Consider the following 25,983-nt stretch of genomic DNA (forward strand, 5'->3'; position numbering starts at 1 on the left):
CAATGATCAGGTGCATGGTGGTGAACACCACCTTCCGCCATGATGACTAACGCCAGTTGAATGAAGTCACTTCCACTCTATCATACCTGGATGGCAGGAGGTTGCCATTTTGCTACCACCATGTCTCCATAGCCTGACCAGGGGCCTCATCCAGGGCCCCAATCTCTCTCCCCTTCGTCACTTGCTGACATCATTCTATAATCCTCACATGTACCCATCTTTGGAAGTGTGTCCACATTATGACAGAGTTAATTTGCCTGACGGTGTACCTCATTCTTTCCATTTGTGTGCGTTACCTACATTTTGAAAAATACAGTGACATCATGGGATGCAAGTCTAAGTGCAAGTGTAAGTTGATACTCAGAATGTGTTCTTTCCTCCCCCATAGGTACAGAACCATGTGGCGAGGGAGGGCCCCATCTATATACAGACCGCTGGTAGATATGGAAATATGGAGGAACATCACACCATTATCACCTACAGACTCAATAGAGCTACAATCCATGACCTCTGTGCATTAATGGATCCTGTTCTGAAACCGGCAAATTGAAATCAGCATGCCATCCCTACAACTGTGCAAGTGCTATCTGTGCTCCATTTTTTGGCTACGGGCTCATTTCACGTGACAGTAGGCATGGTCGCAGGGGTCTCACAGCCAATTTTCAGCCAAATCCTGTCCAAATTCCTGGATGCCTACGTTCAACACTTGCAAACATATGACCAGTTTCCCCAAAGGGCTGAACTCCCAACCATACAATCTGGATTTATACCTTCTCTAATATCCCCCATGTGATAGGTGCCATTGATGGAAACCACATAGCTCTCATACCCCCCAAGAGTGAATGAACAGGTTTATAGAAATCGTAAGAACTATCACTCCATGAATGTACAATTGGTGTGTACTGCTGATCAGTACATATCACATGTCAAAATAGGTTCCCTGGTTCAGTCCATGATTCACTTGTCCTGAGAAACAGCAGTGTGCCACACATGATTGAACAACTACAAGGGGACAGAGGTTGGCTCATGGGTTATTGTGTATGACACTGGATCAGTACATAGCTGACAGCCAGGCTGCATGCAAGTAAAGGCAGTTTGTTAAAGTCCTCATTCGCCCACTTTTGCAGGTGATAGTGGCTACCCCAACTTACAACGGCTCCTGACACCAGTGAGGAATCCCAGGACAAATGCAGAGAGGAATTATAATGAGGCCCATGGATGTACTGGAAGGGTGATTGAGCGCACTATAGGTCTCCTGAAGCCTAGATTTAGTTGCCTTTATCTCTCAGGGTGATCCCTGTGCTACGTCCCTGACAAGGTGTTTAAGATAGTGGTGGTCTGCTGCATGCTGCACAGCTTGTCTGTGATGAAAGCTATCCTACTTCTGAAAGAGGAGGGTGCTGTCCAACCAGCCCTGCAACTTCAGAGAGGGGATGAGAGTGATGGTGATGAAGAAGAGGAGGAAGATCTCAACTTCAGGACCCAGCTAATCCGCCTAAACTTCCAGTGAGTCTAAGGTACTGTTCAATGATGATGATGTCTTCACTGCACACTTACAGTCTGACTCATGTTATAAGTACTGTGGTGTCTTTTGTCAGTGAGAATGCTAAATGATGACTGAAGTGGCATGTGCCAGGGAACCCAATATTAGGTTCAGTGTGACATACTTCAGACACTACAGTCCGTTGGATCCCCTTCTGCATTAAAGGTGTGATTAATGATATTAACTGGCTAATGCATACACAATCACAATTGATATCTCATATTGATGAGGGACATATGATTTGAGTGCATAGTTGTAGTTATTAAATGGCAAAATATACTTAAGTGTTAGGACAGTGTAAGGGAGTGGGCACATGGTGCAAATACATACTCAGGTACATCTGCTCAGCTGTTGGTAGTACTAGGTTTTGGTACATGTGGCCATTGGAAAATGGTGTGATGGCAGTGGCATGTCAATAACGTAGCTCAGTGGCACACAGGGGAGACAGTTCAGGGCAGAGTCACTTCCTGGCACTGGGCTTGGTCTTGGCTGGTGTTTCAGTGGCATATCTGGGTCTGAGGGCACGTTTGCGAAGGTGCATCTGGGCTGCAGTGTTAGGGGTGCTATTTTCCTGTGTGGCCTCTGGCAGTGCAACTGTTAAAAAGAATAACACTTATCGCTTTTGCAAACTTCAATAAGAGCAGGGATGCACTGCTAGCCCATACTCAGCACCTTACTGCATGTTACACAAAATTGTCCCAACATGGCAAACTCCGTAACAATGACAGATAGCTGTTGTGCAACCTCAGGTGCACCAGGATTACCAGGAACTACCTGCCCCACATAAGATGTTGACAGATTCTGGCATTTGATTTTCTTTCTGTAAGAGTAAGGAGACAAAAGTGTATTCAAGTGTTTCAGCATGCTAAATGTGCCACACAAACATTTTTTTGATGTTCCTCCAGAAAGCTGTTTGGCACAAAGTTAGCTCCTTACTTTTTGTGAAATAACTTTCTTTTCCCCTGAAGGTATGATGAAAAATTGTCTTCTTCACGAGTGGTTCTTCATGAGATGAAGAGCTTCCCCTCTGGTGCTCCTGATGTTCTTGATTTCCAGATGCCATGGTTGTAATATACACAAAAAAACACCAAGTGAAAAACAAAACTGTGGATGCAGATATGTGAATTGTGATTTTTCACAGCCACTCCCAAAGCACAAAAAACTGGGAGGGGACTTCCTTTATAAATGATTGAAAGGTGTTTTAACCAATAAAATCTATTTGTTCCTATTTCACATAGAATTCACAATGATGTCGCAACATCATCACGATTCCAGAAAATGTACTTAAACAACTTTCTAAACTATATTTGTTTACTAGAATATATGGTTCTTTATCATTTTAGTAAATCACTTACTTCAAACATCAATTTTATACTGTCTATGTATGTTTTTAAGTGTTGTTAACAAATGTTCTGGATTAATGGACCTTCTGCGGAACCTGAACATATGTGTCTAAACCATAAATGTTCATAACTTCTAGCCTTGACAAAGGCAATGCATCGTACCTCTATCAGAGCACAATCTTTTCTGTAATAAATATGCCTACTGGGATATTTCTTCTTCTCTCCTGGTGACATGGGAGTCTATGGTCCTTAATTACAATTGCTTTAAGTATGCAAATGCACAAACCACTTGCAATCTCTACACACAAGCACTCACGCATCCACTAATACACCCATAAGATCTCTCACACACATACTCACAAACCCATACAGTCACTCGTACACCAGCTCAGACTCTCACAAAACCACTCCTAAATCTACTCAAAGACCCATACAGGCACTCACATACCCATTTGCACTCACTAATAAGCCACTTAAACACCCACTCACACGCCCACAAAACCACTACACACCCACTCATACACCCATACAGACAATCACACACGCACATAGTCACATATAGCCACTCACCCATCCATCCTCTAAGGTTACAGGTAGAAAATAAAATGTTAACAAAAACCTTAGAAGTTTTCTGAACAAACAAAGATGATAGTTATAGTTAGGAAATAGATTTTAGAAAACCTTAAAAATGTACTGAAAAAAGCAAAGGTTACAAGGATGTTATATTTAGGCTCTGATTGTACATGACCAAAACAATAGAAATTCAGCAGTTATAGTTACTTGAGCTAAATATAACGTATGCCCCTGCAATGAACTGCTCATGACCTCACATATTACATCACTCATGGCACGGTCAGTGACATCACTGCTGACATCACTGATGATAGCTCAAAAGACATCACTGATGACATCATTCACAGAATCACTCACACATCCACACACACACACTCGCTTACACATACAACCACTCAAACACCCACTCACACACCAACACATCCACTTACACACCCACTCACAGACACATGCAATCACTTACACACCCACGCACACACTCACACATCCACACAACTCCTCACACACTTAAATACCCACACAACCACTCACATACCCACTTACACACCATATACCCCTGAGATGCCCACTCACACACTCCTACAACCACCTACACAGCCACTCACATACCCACACACTTACTCAAACACCCAGTCACACACTGATACAACTACTTACATACTCACCCAGTAATGTACAACTCGCACACCTATCACATATCCATACAGCCACTCACACATCCATAAAACCACTCAATATCCACTCATACACTCAGTCACCCATTCACAGACTTAAGCCACTCACACACCCACTGACAACCTATACAGTGACTCACAAACCGACTGACAGAGCTTTATAGGAACTCACAATCCCACTTACATATCCATACAGCCACTTGCATACCCAGCCACGCATCCTTACAGCTACTAAGGCACCTACTCACACACTGATACAGACAGAGACACAGCCACTCGGATGACAAATGTTAGTAATAGCATAACTTATTAGTAGTAGAGAACAAATAATACTTTTAGGGCCAGATGTAGCAAGATACGATTTTGCGACTCGGAAATTGTGAGTCGGTGCGACTCGCAATTTCCGAGTCGCAAAATCATATGCAGAATGGTGTCTCAGACACCTTCTGCGAATTGCAAGGGGGTCGCAAAGACCCACCTCATTAATATTAATGAGGTGGGTCGCAATTTGCGACCACCTTGCGATTCCCTGCACTCACAGGGATGGTGGCCTGCTGGAGACAGCAGACCTCCATGTCAGTGGCTGCTTTTTTAATAGAGCAGTTTTTTTTTGTATTGCAGCCCGTTTTCCTTAAAGGAAAACGAGTTGCAATACAAAATAGAAAATGAAACCATTTGGTTTTGTTTTTTCAGAGTAGGCAGTGGTCCATTGGACCACTGCCTGCTCTGAAAAAAATATTTTTTGGCGACATTCACAAAGGGGAAAGGGTCTCATGGGGAGCCCTTCCCTTTTGCGAATGAGTTAGCACCCACTTGACATGGGTGCTAACTGCGAATTGCTTTGCGACTGCGTTCGCGGTCACAAAGCAATTCTGCATCGCGGTGCGAATCGCAAATAGGAAGGGAACACCCCTTCCTATTTGCGAGTCGCATTCCCATTCTGTGAGTCGGAACCGACTCGCAAAATGGGATTGTGCATCACGATGCCCGTTTTGCATGGCGCAAACTGCGAATTTCGCAGTTTGCGCCATGCAAACCGCTTTGTACATCTGACCCTTAGTTGTACTGTAGCTTATTATATATCTTTAAGCTTTATAAACATTTATAAAACTCTGACAGTCACTTAATGATGTCATGAGTGATACCAAGAGTGATGTCATTTGAGATGTCATCAGTGATACATCAGTGATGTCACTGATCATGACAAGAGTGATGTAATATGTGAGGTTATAGCAGTGCATTGAGGAGGTGTAAATAGTTAGCACACTTAACTATAATTTCTTAATTTCTATGGTTTTGTGCAGGTACAATCTGATCCTAACTGTAACACCCCTGTAACCTTTGTTTTTTTTCAGTGAATATGTAAATATATACCTATATGTGAACAAGGCGATTCTTGTCAAAATGCATTCACGCAATAAACCTCTAGCTCTGCCCTACTCGCACTTTAAAAGATTTGAGCTTCTTTCGGAGGTAAAAGCTCTTTCCTGAGATGCTGGGAGGAGGAAACATTATAATTGTATATACACATACTTAATATATATATTTGGTTACCACAGATAGGAATTTCTCAGAACTTTGGTCATTTATAACTTTGCCCCATTTGACAAATTTCCATGAAACTTTGCATACCTATTTCTTTCTTTCCTACATTGGCAGCTGATACAAAGTTTTGCAGAGATTCGTCAAGGGGGTGCAAAGAAAAAAAGGGGTTCCAAAATACCTCTTGGCACCAATGCATTTCCCATAGACTTTATATTCATGCATAGCATAAATAATGGCTGAATGGATTTCAATTAAGTTTGGCAGAATATAAATTATGATGTGTAGATGATCTATTAGAAAGTTGGCAATTTTTTACTGCTACCATCTACTGCCTTCTGCCTGTCTCTGAATAAATGTCTGCGTGGGTGACAGCTGGTCTCTTGTACATTCCCTTGAGATAGCCACACACAAATGGAGCTTAGGTCTGACTGAGTGCCCATCTGGATGTTAATGGGTCACCCTGGGCAGGATGGAGAGAGAAGCTGACTCTTACACCAGAATGGGGTGTGTTCTGATCCCACACAAAAGGATGCATAACCCCCTTTAGTGAGTCTGAATTCAGGGCAGGAAGGGAAGGGACTCTATGCACTTCAAAGGACTCTATTGGAAGTCCCCCCCACTTCAAAGGCACCACTGGGTATAGGAACTGGACTTCTGACAACACCAAATCAGTACAGTCCTGCACCTGTGGATACTCAGTCAGGAAGAAGAACTGCTGTGCTCCTTAAAGGGCTCAGATGGACTTATGCTCTGCTGTGTTGACCTGCTGCCCTCCTTGCCTGGTAGTGAGAAGGACTTGACTTGAATCTCCCCGAACGAGAACCAGAGTGACTCCAAGGGCTTGCCTTCTGTTCTTCTGAAGTCTCTGGGACACAAAAGACTTCCAAGTCACCTGCAACAGCTCATGGACCAGTCTTCAACTAGCTCTGGACCCCCAAGAGGTGCCTCTCCAGTCCGGGCACTTGAAAATGGTTTTGGGGTTCCTGAAATCAAGCTTGTAATCTCTTTGTGACCATGAACGAGCCCGCTCATACCATACTGCCCAGCTCGCATAATGAAACAGCTTGAGCTGCCGCAAGTTTGTCTCTTTGCACAGCAAGTATCGCCACTTGTGACTGCGAGGCTCCAATCCGCCAGTCCACAATGACCACCCAACTCTATCCACCCATGGACCACCGCCAGTGTCACTTTCTTGCTCTTGGCAAATGTCTTTCCCTTTAACAGCACCATTGGCTCATCTTTGAGAAGATAAAACCTCAGCAGGACTTGTCTGAGACTTTATCTAACCCACGCTCTATCACGGTAGGCCTAAACTTTTGGATTTCACCAGGTCTAAAACAACCTTTAAGCATTATATTGCATTTTAATCTTTTAAAAATCACATCTCGATTTCCTCTTAATGCTTTTTGTTTGTTTGGTCTTGTTTTACTCATACAATAAAGCTCTATTTTTCTAACCAGCTGTGGTATCTTTTTATGTGGTGTTATCACTGAAGTGCTGCACATATATTTTACACATTGTCTGTTAAGTTAATCCTGCCTGTGCCATGCCAAGCTACCAGAGCGTGAGCACAGGTTAAGTTATGGTGTGTATCTGACTTACCCTGACTAGGATTGTGATTCGTGCTTGGAGAGGATGCCTACTTCTGCCAACCAGAAAATCAGTTTCTAACAACATTCAACTATACTGTACAACACGTCACTCCACTGTACAACATGCCACTCCACTCTACGTTACTCCACTCCACTCCACTATACGACACAGTTTGCTACTCCACTGTACAACACTTTATTCCACACTATGCAACACCACATCACTCTATAAACTGCACTATATTCCACTCTGCAACACTATACTCTGTGACACTAGACTGTACTACACTGTCCTTTACTATATTCTAATGCACCACACTTTAAAACACTCAATTGGACACTAGATACTGCATTTTTATACACATTTAATCAAAAAATAATAACTATTTAAAATTAATGAATAAAACAAAGGTAAGTTATAGTTAGGAAAGCATTATTTATTCTTTCCATACAAAGCCAACTTAAACTATATAAACATTAGAAATTCTAAAGTTCTAGTTATAACTTACATTTCTAATTTATCCATCACCTTCAATTTACTACAAGTCGTGCACCTCCGGACACAGTCTTGTCACCTCACTTGCCACACTACATTAATTACACCTCACTGCATTGTCCAAGTATTTGTTATACTCTTGTATATTGCATAACTTACAGCATGTGAAATTATATCATTCATAGCAACAATTATGACATATGGAATGACATAATTTCAGAGAACCCACTGCAAGGTAGAGAGGCAAGCCTGGTGTCCCCAACCAGTGCAGGTACCAAAGTCCTGGCCATCCTAAGAAGGCTGCATCTGCCAAAGTGACATTATGCTCTATCTGGGCTTGCCCAGTGCAAGACCCTGAACTCAGAGAAACTCACCCTCAGTCTGGTCAGGGCCACATGAAGCTAGGACTGCTGTCACTGCTCCTGTTGCTGAAGGTCCTGTTGATGGTTCACTCTTGAATGCAGCCATAACACCTGGATAGTGAGAGAAGAAGAGCTGCCAGTCAGACGTCTACAGCTCCAGAATAGAGTTAACCAGTATGCTTTCTGCCCGGGCAGCTGTGTCAACTTATAAGGACTGAGTTCACCTTTATTTATGCTACTATCACATTTCCCACAGAGCAGTGTTGTATAGCTATTTTAGCCATGTTTTAGACACGTTGTTTTCAGCTAACTACGCCTGCCGCTGTGCACTTTAACCCTGTTATATTTTATTCAGCATTGCTTTATTTTTCTAGCAATAGCAACATTTGCGGTGCTGTTTTGTTTTCTTTATCTCATTGTACTTTCACCTAAGAAAGCATTACATTCTTAGTAGGACATTTATTTCACTTTGTGCTCTCCCCAAGGCTACAATCAGATAGGGTTGCCAACAAACGTATCATGCACACAAAAAACACACACTCATACGCGGGGTATATTTCTTAGAATGTCAGCTGTTTATTATAAAAGCACCCCTTTTGTACCAGACATGTTAGAGGGCGATTCCAGCCAGATGACCATGACTGCATGCTGATTGCTGACTGCTTCGCTGCAGCTACTTGCTTAGACGGCCGGACCCCTGGTCCACATGGGGACGGCGTCTCTCTAGACTACAGGTTTCTTCATCAACGTATGAGGGATGATGTACCCCCAGCGGGGAATCCCAAAGGGCAGATTAGGCTTATTACTCTGTGCTCAGACATAGCGTAGGTAGGATAAATATATACATCACTCCTACTGACAGTATGGTAGGTCTATTCTTGTGTTTTATTCTGTTAGTCACCTGTTTGTTTTTATTGTGTTTTATCATCCTAGTTATTGCAATATATGCCTTTTTATCTAAGATGGAGTTATTTCAATAAATTCTTATTGAACCATATTCTGCCTCTGTTGTCTTTGCCTGTATGAGACCCAGTGGTAACTGAGAGAAAGGGAAAGGATCTGATCGACCACAATTCCCCTGAGGAGTCTTCCTTGTCATGCGCCCGGTTGCCACAATCATCGTGTCCAGAGATGAGGCACTGCTAGTTAGCCAGAGAACCTGGATTAGTGTGTGGAATTCTACTTAGTAGCCACAATCCATGTGATCCTGTCTCCCAAATCCAGTAGCCTCATTAGCATAATGAGAACCTACGCGACATGGCGGCACCAACGTTTGGTCAGGCACTAATATTCGGATCCTCCTGAGAATTGCTGTCTCATTTAAGCCTAAAGACACCTCAGTACTGTATATGGAGACGTCCATGGTATTGAGGATTTCCGCCTCAGCTACATAGGTAGTATCTATTTTGAGCTGTAGGTTGTTCAAGCTTGAACCTTAAAAGGACTAATCCCCACTAGGTGTCCTTATCTCTGAACATACATCTACCACTAAAATGGCGAACCCACAACTGGGTAGCAACTGCAGTGAATATGGGACCACCCCTTACTGCACATTTATTGGCAAAAGGCCTAATGGCCCAGTGGGGTCAGGTTACATTTGTTGTTGAGGCTCATCCAGCCTATAGAACAGATTTTTTTTACGCTTGGGTCACCTTTCCAGCAGTAAATGGGAACATAAATACATTTCACCACTATACACCTACAAACATACCTGCACAATACAGAGCTTATGCATATTTTGAAGTACCTTTATCTTATCAAGACCGTAACAACTGGCTAGATGTCACCCTACCACATACAATATTACATGTTAGGTTAGGTCCTCTGAGCAATGATGGCCCGACCTGGCCTTTATTGGCCACATATACACCATACCCTGATGCAGGAACCTTAGCGGTAGATGAGGTTAGCTGCCTATATATAGAGCTCACGACAATATACAGATTATTAGTACAGTTTGTCATGCAAAAATAAATACTAACCCAGCACGTGCTGCCTCAGTGCAACACAGAGTCATGCCAGGCATTATCCCTGCAACTGTACATTTGATCATGGGTAAGGTACCCACCAAGTAAGAGGAAATTCCGTTTTGGTTACCTCAAAAAAAAAATGCACTGGAAGCAGTTTTTCCTCACACAGGACCTCAGGATAAACATAGAATTCTGCTTGCCGCTCGGGATGGTTCCCACAGTTGATAACTGCAATACATGGGGCACAGTATTTGCCACGCTCTATCCTATTGCACACAGTACACCAACACATGCCAATCTTCCGGAGGTGTGAAAGCAAATTCAAGATGAATACGAGGCTGCCTCAGCCCTGGATTTGGGGATGCAATTAATGGGCAACTTTGCCACGGTATCCTCAATTATATTAATTATGTTAATTAATCTTAAAGGGGAAGCAGTTGCTCTAGCAGTGCGCATGCAGCTCCGTGATGTTACTCAACAGGATCAAGAACAGGAGCTACCAAAGTTTATCGCAGAGACCTATTCTAGTATTGGTCGAGATAGTCTGGGGACCAGACCGATTCAACCACAATTTCAAGGCAGACCTAATAAAGATACTACCAAGCAAGCAACTGAAGGTTCCAAAAATGCTGGGATAAAAAACAACAAACACCTAAAACAGAATGGGGAGAATCTCCGCACGCAGAGACCCCACAAAATAGGTCTAACCTTAGAAACAGGAATAATATAAAGACACCTGACAGATATCAATATACTGATACACGCCAATCTCGCTCCTTTCAGGACTCACTGGAAAAATGCAGTGAAAGAGGTGGGCAGTCAGAGCAGCGAACTGATTATGTGAAACTGAGAAAGGACTCACAACTCTCGTCTGAAGTTTCAGTTAAAAAAGAAGAGAAACTTCCCCAACAAAAACCCCAATTTAAAAAGAAAAAAGTGGCAGCAGTTACAATTCGATATGCCACTCAAGAAGAGAGCTTTACTAAGGGCTTTACTGAAGAACAGGAAGTGGGCACTGGCACTGCTCAACAGTGTAGCAGAGGTCACAATTGTTCATCAGGATCTTCAAGAGCATCTGGAGGGGAAAGCAAGTGATGACTTCTTACAAGTTGAGACTGCAGGCATGAGTGTCTCCACACCCGGCAGGTTGCACAGAGTAACTATTTAGTTAGAAGGGGACAATGAACGCATAATTGACACTATTGTGTTGGACCGCGTCGTCTATATTTATGATATTTTGCTGGTTGAAGATTGGCCACCATAATTCATCCGCAATCTCCCTTATGGAGAGGATGTGATTGAAGAATCCTTCTCGTCCCTTGTTCCCAGAAAGCTCATTGAAATGCATGCCATTGATTGGGCAGTGGCACAGGCACCTGCGTTATATTGCAATGATGTAGGATGGGACAAAGTTTCCCTCTACCATGTTATACCAATAAAATCCCAACCCCAACTGCAACCCCCAATACCTTATAAAATATGATGCTAAAGCACCTGTGAGGGAAATCCTCAATCAACTGGAGTACCGGGGTGTCATTAAACCCTCAGACTCATCCATGAATAATTCATTATTTTCAGTCGCTAAAACTGACCATTCATATAGAACAGTCTTAGACTACAGACATTTAAAGAGTCACACAAAAACATTTGTTATACAAAATGCACACAGCACAGCGCTTATGAACAATATAATGTGCAGAAAATACAGGATGACCCTAGATATATCCAACAGCTTTTTCTGCCAAAACAGAGCACCTGAAAGTAGGGACCTAACAAGTTTTAGCACCCTTGGCTCTCAGAAAAAATTCTGCCCACTCCCACAGGGGTACAAGAACATCCCAAGGCTTTTCTCTGCTTGTGTAACATCTGTTTAACACAACATTGACCCTGAAGCGTTGTCATATGTGGATGACATTGACCTCACAGATGACGACTTAGGCAACATTTAAGATAGGTAGCCCACATTGTTGTAGGATTTGCCGAAATTGGCCTCAAATTCAACTTTAAAAAAATGAAAATAGCGTTCCCTAGTGTCCGGTTTCTGGGATACGAATTGTCAGATGAAGGTAGGAGCCTGGCGCCCCAATCTTTAGAAAAATGTGCACAACTTCAACCTCCAAACACAATAAAAAAGTCCCAGTCAGTGTTGGGCTTTTTAAACTTTGGCAGAACATATATTCCAGAAAATGCACAATGCATTAAACCACTGTTCAACTTAATACGTCCTGATTTTACTGGTAAATTGTGGACAGTCGAACGCATATGCATTCTAAAAGCTTTGCAAAAAGACATGCTTGAATCAAAACACTTGCATACAAGGGACAATAAAAACATTTGGTAATCGGAGTAATTGCCAGTGCCATTGGTTTTACCTATGTGACATTCAATGAGGGTGAGACCATCCCAATTGCATATAAATCACACTTATATTCCACGGATGAACAATGCTTTGCTCCCACTGAGAAAATCCTCACTGCTGTCCAGGTGGCGGGCTTCAAAGAGAGACCTCTTGCCCATGGGAAGCACATTATTGTCATATCCCTCATTCTAGCCCTTGAGGCTGTTACTAAAGTGAGTGTTCCAAATGCGAAAGCAATACATCCATGTTGGATCCAAAGGGCAATGTCTTTGACATCCACTGATATTGATTATGTCTTTGACTCCAAATTACAAACCAAGAATTCTTATAATATGAACTTGAGTATCCAGTTCCAGCAAATACATACCTATCAAACAATATCATAAAATCTTGTATACTGATGATTCAGCCCAACCAGCGATAGGAACAAAACATCAATACTCCGCTGCTTGCGCAGTCGTGAGTGGTTACATGATGGATGGAAAGTTCCATCCACAAAATACTTACATGCACACTATAGGAGATTATACTGCACAACTTGCAGAGCTCAAGGCTCTTGCGATGGCACTGGAACATACACAATTGGGATATATTAAAAGTGAATATGCACTCCCTTTACTCAAGCGGAATGGAGTGATTATTTGAATAGTTTGTTTTGGGGCAATGGCTGAGTGCATAAATAATAGAGGGTATCACATGTGGTTTTGTGAGTAGTATTGCCCATGTTGGTTTAGTTGTTTCTGTATTACGAACAGTGTGCTCGTGAATAATTAGTGAATACACGATAATATTGATCTTTTTAATCAATGTGGAATTTCAAGATGGCGCCCGCATTTAGACAGCATTCGTTGGTTAGCGGTCAAGTGTTTTAAAAACAGGAAGTGAATACGAGAGAACAGGAAATAGAGTATGAGGAAATGAATGCGGATTAGTGGTCGTCCGCTATAGTTTACACCCATTTTAGGTATATATAGCGTGCCAGATTGTGGGTCGGGTCATTTGAAAAAATCCATAAAGGACGATAGTCAAGCTCCGTTACGCCGGTAAGTGAATAGAGATTGTACATTAAAAATAGGGGATATCCGGGCTTTGGATATGTTTTCCTGATATTTTGAGTACTCTGATACATAAGAGTGTTCCCTAGGTTGTAGCGTAGTTTGATGGGGGTATTTATAATTCAGTAACTGATAAGATTAGGACAGTTTAACATAGGGCAGGTTTGCATCATTTAGTCATGACGATAATAGATGGGGTATTGGGACGTATGTTATGCATCATTGAGGATGGGTATAGTGAGCTTGGGCACTATTAGCCCTCTGTCCCCCCTTCTTGGCGAATCTTCGTGATAGAATTATGAATAACAGAAAGGAGGGGATGAGGTTTTAAATATGGAATATTCGTTTACTGTCTCTTATTTGTAGATTTGAGGTGGTGAACTGTATGGACAATATATGGTCCCGGTTCACTATTTAAATGCAATTGTGGATTCCATGGTAAATTCCATGGACTATATGGGTTTTATATTTTTTTATCACTAATCTTTTCGGATTAATTACATACCCTATCTGGACACGCACTATATTTGGTAAAAATAATTTGGTTCTGCATGGGTTGATGAAATTAATTATCTTTTATCTTCGTTTCGATTTTACTTTATCATTCACATACCTATGTTTATATGCACTAAATATGGTGAAAACTAATGGGTTGTGTATGTTGTGGATTGCTAAAATTAGACACAATTTAAGACACCTATAGATGATTTAATCTGTGTAAATTTTAAATGAGGAGATTGCGCTAATTTATTAACTGATTTTACTCCGTCCATGTAGAAATCTACTCTTAAAAGACTATTGTGAAACAGAGGACAGAATATGTATTAACATTTGGATCGGCCATGATGGTTTGATTTGCTTTTGATGGAGGTGAGGGTTTGGGGAATAGGATAGATATTTATTTATTTATATATTTTCCCCTCAAAGAGTGCTTGTGGTAGTTGACAGTGAATTCTCTTCTGGTGACGGTCTATATAAAGGAATCTAGATTTACAATTTTTTAAATGTTGGGAATTTTAATTATGTTTGGGGTATTTGATGAAATGGGGGGTCATTCTGAGGGGTGATGTGTAGTTTTTGGGTATGTTTAAGTTTGTTTTTTTGTTTGTTTATTTAGATTTGGTTCAATAATTGTTGGGAGCACATTCTTTCCTGAAGAAGGTGGTGAAAGGACCTGAAAGACCACCAAAACGCATCAACGCTATATGATATTACTGGACCTATAGGAGGAGGCCTGAATTGAACAGGGATTGGTGACAGAAATTGATTGGCCTGTATCTACCAAAACTGGGACAGTTTACCTTCAAAAGATTATAGTAGATGTCTTGTTTTGTCTCCCTCATGTTGGATTTAATTTTTACATGTGATTTTTAAATGTGATTTTTTTTTATCCCCAAAATTATTTTGTACTGTGATTGTTGTCATATTGGGTTTCAATTGTATGGGATTGTATAATTAAATCATTATTATCAGATTCCTTTATTTGAGATTGATCATTTGAGCGATTGATTATTTAAGATTGAGTGGTGTTTGGTTTTTTCCCCTTGTTTTTTTGTTGTTGTTTTACTGGAACATACAGATCCTGAGCAGATGATGCTGATTGTCTGTGATTTGTACTATTGTGTCAAGTCCTTCAGTTATCTGCATTACTGGCGCCAAAAATGGGTTTAGAGATTCAAAAGGAAACACCGCTAAACACAGCCTTCTGTGGGAGAAAGTAGCGGAGCTGAAAGAAATGCTACCTAATGTCCATGTTGTGCAAACACTAGGACATCAGCTTGTTGAAATACACGTAGAAGGCAATACCCTGGCTGCCAAAGCAGCCAAATCAGCAGTAGCCATGGCTCCTGTTGCTGCAGTAACTTGTTCTAAGCTAAAAGTTGATGATGAAACTCTGGTAGCCGTGGCAGCTTTGGCTGATGGCAAGCCTTTCCCTAATGCGTATCCTGGTAAATATTGCTACCGGATGGCAGGCTTGTTTGATGCACAAGTAACAATACCAGGTGTGGGAGTTCGAGTAATTCCCAATAAAGACCTAACACCTGAGTTAGTAAAAGCAGTGCATGAGAGAGTTGCTTCTGCCCATGCTGGTGTGATGGCTACAATTTCAATATTACAATCATGATATTGGTGGCTAGGTCTACATAAACAGACCAGGCAGTATGTTCTTTGTTGTGATATCTGCCAGGAAATAAAAGAGTCTACTGTGAAACGCCCAGCTCAGACACCCCTCCTAATTTCTAACAAACCATTACAATGTGTGTACCTGGACCATTGTGGCCACCTGACACCAGATAGTGCATACAAATACACCCTAGTTACTATTGACTCATGCTCCGGATTTCTGTGGGTTTGGCCACAATGCTGACATTCAAACTGTTGTTAAAGATTTGCGAGTCTTTATCGGTACATATGCTGTTGTGGCTTTCCACTCAGACCGTGGCTCTGCTTTCGCCACAGGGGCTTACAGGGACACCATGGCTTCATTAGGCGTCCAACTGCATTACTCAACTCCATTTCATCCCCAGGGAAATAGTGTAGTGGAGTGACGAAACCGAGATTTAAAGCAATCCTTAACAGCTAGAGTATTAGGCACAGGTTGGGATTAACACCTTGTCCGACCAAATATATACCTTAAATAACATTGTATCCTCTTCAATAGATAGAGTACAGAGTGATGTATCATTTTTTGCAACATGGACAAAGTCAGCTAAGATCCATTATGCAGCTAGGTTGGACACTACAAACATGGAAAACAGGTCGAGTCCCCTGGCAACACGTAAGCGCAAAGGAGATTTTTTCCACATTTAATTTAACAAGACAACAACAAATAATGGCTAAGAAAGAGGCAACATATGTCATGTTAAATTATGAAAAGTTGCCTTTAACTGTGGCTGAAATACCATCTGCTGAATGGCTAATACATGGCGTTGAAAGTGCGTATGCTACGGGAAGCCGTTTGTGAGTTGCCTTTTGTGGATTCTGGGACTCTTAACTCTATGGAGGGCATGACACGGAATGCTGATGCCTCAACTGGAGCTCAAGCTTTGAAACATGAGTGCTCTGTGGCTTTCCTTGGATATGATCTGGATATTTTACCACTTGCTGAAGTAGAATGTCTCCTTGCTTCAATTGTCCGGGATGAAATTAGCGATTTCCAAAGTGACAGTGACTATTTATTTTGGCTTGTTCAAATTGTCCTTTTCCTGCCTCTGTGTCGCTTAACTTGCCACTATTGACACATATAAGTATTTTTTTTTAGCAAAAGAGTTATTAGATTTAATTTACCTTAAGTTATTAAACCACCTTTAACCGGCAAAGGGAGGGTGTTGTATAACTATTTTAGCCATAGTTGAGAGACGTTGTTTTAAGCTAACTAGGCCTGCTGCTGTGCACTTTAACCCTGTTACATTTTATTCAGCATTGCTTTAATTTACTAGCAATAGTAACATTTGAGGTGCTATTTTCTTTTCTTTATCCTATTGTACTTTCGCCTAGGAAAGCATTACGTTCTTAGTAGGACATTTTATCACTTTGTGCTCTCTCCAATGCTACACGATAGGGTTGCTGACAAAAATGGTATGCTATGTCTCCAACATTCACAGGAAACACACACTCATACCTGGGGACTATTTCTTAGAATGTCAGGTGTTTTATTATAAAAACAATCCTTTTGCCCCAGACACGTTAGAGGGAGATTACAGCCAGATGACCATGACTGCATGCTGATTGCTGCGTGCTTTACTGCAGCTACTTGCTTGGACGGCCAGATCCCTGGTCAACATGGGGACGGCGTCTCTCTAGACTACAGGTTTCTTCCTTCAGGTATGAGGGATGATGTACCCCCAGGGGGTAAACCCGAAGGGCAGATTAGACTTATTATACTGTGCTCAGACATAGGCCCTCATTCCAACCCTGGCGGCGGAGGGCAGCGGAAGCACCGCTAACAGGCTGGCGGTGCTTCCTGGGATATTCTGACCGCGGCGGTAAAGCCGCGGTCAGAATAGGGGAACCGGCGGTTTCCTGCCGGTTTTGCCCTGGCCCAGGGAATCCCCCATGGCGGCGCTGCATGGGGATTCCGACCCCCTTCCCGCCAGCCTGTTTCTGGCGGTTTTCACCGCCAGAACCAGGATGGCGGGAACGGGTGTCGTGGGGCCCCTGGGGGCCCCTGCATTGCCCATGCCACTGGCATGGGCAGTGCAGGGGCCCCTTAACAGGGCCCCACAAAGTTTTTCACTGTCTGCTTAGCAGACAGTGAAAATCGCGACGGGTGCCACTGCACCAGTCGCACCCCTGCAACTCCGCTGGCTCCATTTGGAGCCGGCTTCATTGTTGCAGGGGCTTTCCCGCTGGGCCGGCGGGCGCTCTTTTGGCGGGCGCCCGCCGACCCACCGGGAAAGTTGGAATGGCCGCCGCGGTCTTTTGACCGCGGGGCGGTCATTCGGCGGTGACCGCATGGCGGGCGGCGACCGCCGCCCGCCGCGGTCAGAATGACCGCCATAGTGTAGGTAGGAAAAATATATACATCACTCCTAGTGACAGTATGGTAGGCCTTTTCTTTTGTTTTACTCTGTTAGTCACCTGTTTGTTTTTATTGTGTTTTATCATCCTAGTTATTGCAATACATGTCTTTTTATCCAAGATGCAGTTATTTCAATAAATCCTTATTGAACCATATTCTGCCTCTGCTGTCTTTGCCTCTATGAGACCCATTGGTAACTGAAAGAAAGGGAAGGGATCTGATCGACCACAATTCCCCTGAGGAGTCTTCCTTGTCATGCACCCTGATCAGTATAGGGAAAGGTGCGGAAGACATTGTGACGCGAAGGGTTAATTAGCTTGAGCAGTGTAGATGAGTGTAATGCCTGTTGAAACCCCCTCCCAAACATCGTGGAAAAGTTAATGATATTATTTTCAAGCTTGTTTGTGAAGAAGACTCCGTCTCAACCTTGAGAACGAGAGTACAGGGAGAAGATGGAATGAAAACATAGGCTGGAGAAGGGCAGAGCAGCCAAGTAGTGATAACATAGCTAGAAAATGCCAGAATGAGATAGAATCCAAGCTTTGAGTTATTTAAGCACTGAAGTGTGGGTGAGGGATTTGGAAGCTCGCAGATGGAGTTATGAAACTGTCATCTTCAGACCCAGAGCTGCCTCCCTGTTTTGCTGTTCCAAGACCGTGATGCTCGAGGGGGAGAGAGGTCCAAGCGGGCGGTAGAGGGCTTCCCAGCATTCGTGGACTAAGTTAAGTTCCACCCAGGGATGAAAGGCTTTTTGTTTCTCTGCTCTATTATTATGATTGATTATTATGCTTGCACTGTGTTTATAATCTGTGAAATTCAGCTCGTTTATAGTTATTCTGCCTTACTGAACATCGTAGTGTGAGTCTGCCACAGTAATTGAAATATGCATTTTAGTGTGCAGTAAATCAAAGCTTATCTGAAGTATTCAACTCGTTAATATTCTGCTCCCTGAACATCGTAGTGTAGCACATTTTGGTATACAGTTATTCCAAGTTTATATCTGTCAATGAACTCTTTGCTCAGATGTATACATAGATGATCTTTGTAGTGTACTTATATATATATATATGCTTTTCTTTTTTTTAATTGCTAATCTTACTCTGTCAATGAACTCTTTGCTCATACGTATACATAGATACTCTCTGTAGTGTACATATTGTACATATATATGAATAGATGCTTTTCATTGCTATTCTTATTCCACTATTGTGAATGTGCTAAATACCTGCATTTACCTGAAATTATAGTAAAGCTAAATTGTATTCATAATTGGCGTGTGGTCCTTCATTGAGCGTCCTTATTGACTTATACCGAACAAGTGTCAACCAGCCACCTGGATAAGACACACCCAGATGCCACAATCATCTCGGCCAGAGATGAGGCACTGCTAGTTAGCCGGAGAACCCGAATTAATCCGACAGGCGTCATGTGGTGTGGACTTCTACTTAGTAGCCACAATCCATGTGATCCTGTCTCCCAAATCCAGTAGCCTCATTAGCATTATGAGAACCCATGTGACAGCAGGACACCCAGAAGCAAGAGAGGGCATGGACCAGGTAGAGCACAGGTGAATCAGGAGGAGGAACAGCACTAACCTGAAGAGTCAGTAGAGTGATTTCTATTGATGACATTGTGTAGTTTTGTGTTCCAGAGTATAATAATGTATTCATTTCTTGTAAAGATAAGCTCTGGCTTATGTTTACAATGTTCAGTGGGTGGTTAATTGTTGAGCTGTAGCACCTCTACATTACCTTCCCGAGAAGCCTGTGATTACTTGCTATCTCTACCACTGAAGGCCAAGTGTGCTTGGGGTTGTACTTGGCCCTGTTTGCAGAACCCCAGATGAATGGACCACAGGACATTAGAAGTGAATAACCTTAACCCTCATGATTGAGGCTGATTAGCAACTGCTTGCTCTGTGACCATAAGGACTGGCTCTGACTTTAGGGTGAACCATATGTACAATATTTGTCTTTATAACCAACATACAGAGGATAATATAGACAGACAACTGGAGCCCAGCACACTACCTCATACAACACTATACAGTTAGACAACACACACAAGTAGGCAGGATATGAAGGTAGGAAGGATGAATGTATTTATGCAGGATGTTACACTTGTCCTTTCTGCAGGGTCAAACTTTTTGCCTTCACTGCGCACTTTACCACTACTAACCCTCGCTAAAGTGCTTGTGTTCTTTACCTGAAACATGGTACACACAGGCATGTACCCAATTGGCATATTTAATTTACTTATGAGTTCCTACTAAACTACAGTACATGTGCAAAGGGCCTGTAAATTATATGCTACTAGTGAGCATGCAGCACTAATTGTGCCACCTACTTCTGTAGCCTTTTAAGCATGTCTCAGGTCTTCCATAGCAGATCCCATGTGTCCAGTTTTAACCTTTTACATTCCTGACAAAGTAAACCTTTTTCCAGGCCCAAAACTTTCCCTAGGGTAGGCCCTGGACAGCATGGAGGGTAGAGTGCAATGTATTTAAAAGATAGGACATGTGCATTCTAGTTTTACATGTCCTAGTAGTGAAAAAAATCATACATTCATTTTTCACTACTGGAAGACCTACTCCCCCCATAGGATAACATTGAATTTGCCTCATTATCTTTAATTAGTGTAATTTCCAAATGAGAACAGGTAACACCCTCATGTTTGGTGTCTCTGGAATTTACAGTCCTAACTTTTGGTGAAAACGAGTTTTAAATTACAGTTCTGAAAGCGCCACTTTTAGGAAGCTGGCATTTTCTTACCCATTCCATTTAGTGTGTCTAGCCTGTATTTGCTCACTTGACTGTCACGAGGACCTCTAGAAGCCGAGTTGGTTACTCCTTTTTAGGCTTGTTTATACAGTTCATATTTTTTCAGTTACGAAAAACTGTTTTTAGCGATGATTTTACATACTGTTAGCAGCGTGCTTTTATTCTACGAAAATGAGGAACAAGCTTCTTGTTTTAGTTAGCCTTTGCATGACATGTAATCAGTATTTCCTGTCCAAGGCTAAATAACTTTATACATGATATGCTGTTTGTGCTGCCTGTTTAGGAGACAGCTTCTAACACCTATACACAGCAGTGCATCAAAACTTTACTTCCAACATAGTAAGGTTTTCTTATATAAAGGATGCACTAACCCAGAAGGGGCAGAGGGCATTCCAGTCACAACTATCCTAGGACACAGGCTGTGCAACATGAAACTTGGTTGGCTCTGATCTACCAGCCTCCTGAGGAGATTGCCAGCTACATCACAGACTTACTCTTGACACTGTTTCTAGGTATGGAGTTGGGGATAATCTTTTAGATCAGGCCAGGTAGAGAGGTATTCCCACTATGCTGTCAGTGTAGGCATAGGATTAGGTTGGAACCTCTTGAAAATCTGGAAAATCATTCACCACGTTTGGACTATTTATTCTCTTTACCATATTCCTAATGATGATTACCGTGCTTCGTTTCATCTGCTTAATTATCGCAGGTTACTCTCTATATGTCAGAATGCCATTGTTTCAATAAATATAATGAAAACGTATCTTGAATCTTTTATGTCTTGCCTTGGCATGCATGTGTAAGACTGAAAAAGGAATAAGATCTGTTTCCACAGCTCCCCTGGGGAGTCAGATTGCCATTATTCCATTTCACCCTGGTAGGTTTAGGGTTTGGTGAGGTATTGTGAGCTGGCCAGGAGTTAGGCCGACGGGTACTAATGGTGTGGATGGATTTAGTCTCCCACACGCTACTGTCCTGCTGTCTTAAACATAGAGTCCTATTACTATAGTAGGAACTGCATGACACTGACAGTTCCTTCTAGACATGGAAACACAATAGAGAACTTAGGTGTGCCTAGGTGGGCCATCAGTAGCTAGAAGGGATGGAGCAGCTGTTTACAGCCCCACTTACACCTGAATAGTCTGAGTCCTGCCTCCACATGAAGAGCTGTACACCTTCTGTAGTTAGTCCGGAGCCAGGACAGGGAAGGCAGGATTCCTGAGGACTTCAAAGGGAAGCCACTAGAAAAGTGACTCCTGCTTTAAAGGCACAGCTAGGTATAAATACTGGACCTCCGGCAAAATCTCTTCAGTACACTTCTGGACATGTGACTACTCTGCCATTAATAAGGACTGCTGGACTACTACAAGGACTGCCATTTGCTTGACTACTGCTCTAAAGAAACTGTTGTCCTGTTGTGCTGACCTACCACCCACTGCCCTGGGGAAGAAGAACTTGACCTGCAACTTCATCTTGAACCCAGGACCTCAGAGTTACTCAAAATGCTAGTCTGCTGGCCTCCTGATCTGAGGGCCAGAGATGCAAACGGCTCCCTAACCAGCTCCTGGACACAGCTGTAACAACTTCCTGGCCCCCAAGTGGTGCATCTCAGGCCCTGGAACCTTTGCGTGGCTCACATGCTCTTAAAACAAGCTTTTGGGCTTTCTGAGACCATGAACAGGCCCTTTTGCACTGAAATTGACCACTCATACTGAAAACCAGCTCCCCGTAGCTAGCCTGTCTCTTTGCACAGCAAACATCGATAGCCCGCAGGTGATCACCAACACAAAGCACCAGCCCGCCCATCCGTGAGCTGGGACCTTCTTTTCATGTCACTCCCACCACCACCCACAAGGCTTTCTTTGCTCCCTGTTACCCTCTCCAACTCAAAAAGGGTTCTTGGCACAAAACATGAGAAGGTAAACCTTCAGTAGGACTAATCTGGGACTGTATCTGACCTTTGCTCCATTGTGGACAGCCTGAACTTTTGACTTTGACCCGGTCCAGTGCAACCAGATAGTTGAGATTGGCGCTTTGTGCTTTTACATGCTAGTTTACACTTTATTCTTTAAAAAATCTTAACTCTGGATCCCTTTTGTGTGGTGTTATCACTGTTTTACTGTTTGAAGTGTTGTACAGATACTTTGTACAACACACTAAAATAACCATCACTGGTCTGAGCCAAGCTACCAGGGGGTTGAGCACAGGTTAATATTGGGTTTGCGTGTGCCTTACCCTGACAAGGATTGTGATTGCTGCTTGACTAAGCCCAGGACTCACAACCCATTCAACCAGTAACCCAATTTCGAACACAGGATATATCTCCACTTAGAATTGAAACTGTTTGCTGAAAAAAAACTTTGACATCTATACCTGAACAGGTCTTGTCTTCTCTTTCGAAAGGTTTACTACTACTAACTGATAGTGTAATTGAAATGATCATGTCTCAGTGAGGATGCAGTGTTCTCTGCATGGCTATTCCATCTTTGGCTTCTTTGCTATACTGATGCCTAGTTAGTACAATGATTCAATACATTCATTAATTTAATAGTGCTCTATGTGAAAAGATAACAGATCCCTGTGTCTTCATCAGGCTTTGAGTATACAGGACAGAAATGTCCCTTTACAAATCATTTTATCAAAAGCACACAGCAATTAAAATTGAATAAACAAAACAATTGCCAGAATGTAATGATTTGTTAATTGTAATAACTGGGCCAAAAAGCAGATGGCCAATGTACATGGAGCAGGCTGACTAAATACCAGGGGCACATTTACTTAACTTTCTCCCTACTCATGGCAGCAAGCAAAGTTTTTTTGCTGCATTCCATGAAAGGTAGAGAGCAGAAAAGCTCAATTTTTTAACAGATATTAAGCATTTCTGCTCTCTCCTTACCCTGGCACACTGTGTGCAGGCTAGCACCAATGCAGAAACACACACTCCATAGTGCAGGGGTGCCTGAATTACAGTAATAATTAGTTTGTGCAGGAAGGGACATCTTGTGGAAAGGTGTTACATTTTGAAGCATATCAAGGTTTACAACTTTTTGTAGATCTTAGAAAGCACCAACATTCATGGGTGGATGCATGGGAACACCCATGCTCCACCCATGGAACAATTCCCATGTTGAAATGTAACATAGCGTAGCATAAGCAGCTGCCTTGTGTTACATTTTTTTACAAAGCCACTGAAGGCCATACAAATCAGGCCATGGTGCCTTTATAACTACTACTGAAGCATTTATGTTGTACTTGTGTTGCCTTGCGTTTCTCATGGACAACACAAAGACTTCATAAATATTGGCCCCATTTTCGTATTCCTGATTTCAAATTAAATGCATCATATTAATTCACAAGAAGGAAAAATATAAGAAAAACGTATACTAAACACACATTTGATGCTTATCTGCATTTTCTTGACACTATGTTCATGTGATTTAAGTGATTTGCCATTTGTGGTTGTTTCTTATCCCATGCATACCTACTTATTTTCTTGCTGGGAATTTCTTTCATTTTAATATTCACTGTAATGTCAGGTGGAGAAACCTGCTTCGAAATTGAGAGCACTGTGACAGTCGGCAGCTCATGACTGACAGGCATTGCAAACTAATGCTTCTATGCCCCAGAATCATTTCAAGATGCTTTGAAAAAAATGCAACTGTCAGACCTGTCAACCTTAGGGTGGTCTTCTCCCTAGCATTTGCCTTACTCCTCCCATTTTGTGGATCTTATTTCTCTTGGATTTAGGACTCTGAACACTTTACCACTGCTGCCCAGTGCTAAAGTGCGTATATTTTCTCCTTTAAGCATGATAAAAGTGGCAGACAACAAATTGGCAAGTTTAATTTACTTCTTAATCCCTAGTAAAGTGGTACCCTCGGTCTGTAAATTGACTGGTATTAGTGTGACTGCAGCACTGATTGTGCTGCCTACTTAAGTAGCCCTTTTTCAACATGAGTCAGGCCCTACCATTGCAGCCCATGTGTGCAGTTTTTAACTGCCATTTAAACCTGCTCCAACAAACCATTTGTAAGGCCCAAACCTTCCTTTTTTTACACTTATACGCCATCCCTAAGGAAAGCCCAATACAGCCTAAAGGGTATGGTGAAAAGTATTAAAATGGCTAGATATGTACCTTCAACTTTTATATGTCCTGGTAGTGAAAAACTCTCAAATGTGTTTTTCACTACTGCAAGGTCTACCATTCCCATAGGGTTCACTTCTTACATTTAGTAACAGCAACTGAGAATTGGGAGCAGATGGGAATATATTGTTTGATGCCTGAGAAATTGCAGTTACAAATCTTCTTTAATGGGTGGAGTTGATAGTTGCACTTTGTTTATTCCTCCCAGACAGCAATACAATAGAGGGATTGGGTGCGCCTGGATGGACCATCAACTAGCAGGATGGGGGGTGTGGAGCTGGTCACAGTCCCACTCACAACTGAATAGAATATGCCCTGCATTCACACAAAGGACTTCTCACCACAACATTGTTCATGCAGCCAGATTGGAGCCAGAGCTGGGGAGGAAGGGAACTTCAAAGACTTCAAAAGGAATTCTCTTGATGCTTCACCTACTTCAAAGAAGGAGCCAAATCAATATACTCCTGGAACTGTGCATACTACAGAAGAAGGACTATTGTACTGCTTTGCTGCCAGGAGGACTGTCTCTTTGCTGCCCCACTATTCTGTTGCTTCTCTGCCTGCTTGCTGAGAAGGAAGACTAGACCTGCACCCTTCATCCCAGGCTGAAGTGATTGCAAGGGTCAGCAAGATGACCTCATTTTTGGGGATAGAGACACATAACAAGCCCAGAGGTTCCCTGCAACTGCCTAGTGGGTGCTTTGTATGTTTAAGCTTTTTCTTACCTGAAATGTTCAATATTGCATATCTCCAGTTCTACTGATTGAAGTTTTCTCATTTTGTGATAAATCATTTATATCATTTATTACATTTTGCTCTCTATTTTTCCAAATTGGTGTGGGATTTTTCTTGTGTTGTGTTTTCACTTCATTACCGTTTGAAGTGTTGCATAAATACTTTGCACATTGCCTCTTAGGTAAGCCTGACTGCTTTAGTGCCAAACTGCCAGAGGTCTAAGCACAAGTTAATTTGGGTGTTTGCTTGTATTTTACCTTGAAAGAGAATGCTGTAGCTACTTGAACACT

The sequence above is a fragment of the Pleurodeles waltl genome, chromosome 11 (assembly GCF_031143425.1).
Source record: "Pleurodeles waltl isolate 20211129_DDA chromosome 11, aPleWal1.hap1.20221129, whole genome shotgun sequence".
Taxonomy (NCBI): Eukaryota; Metazoa; Chordata; class Amphibia; order Caudata; family Salamandridae; genus Pleurodeles; species Pleurodeles waltl.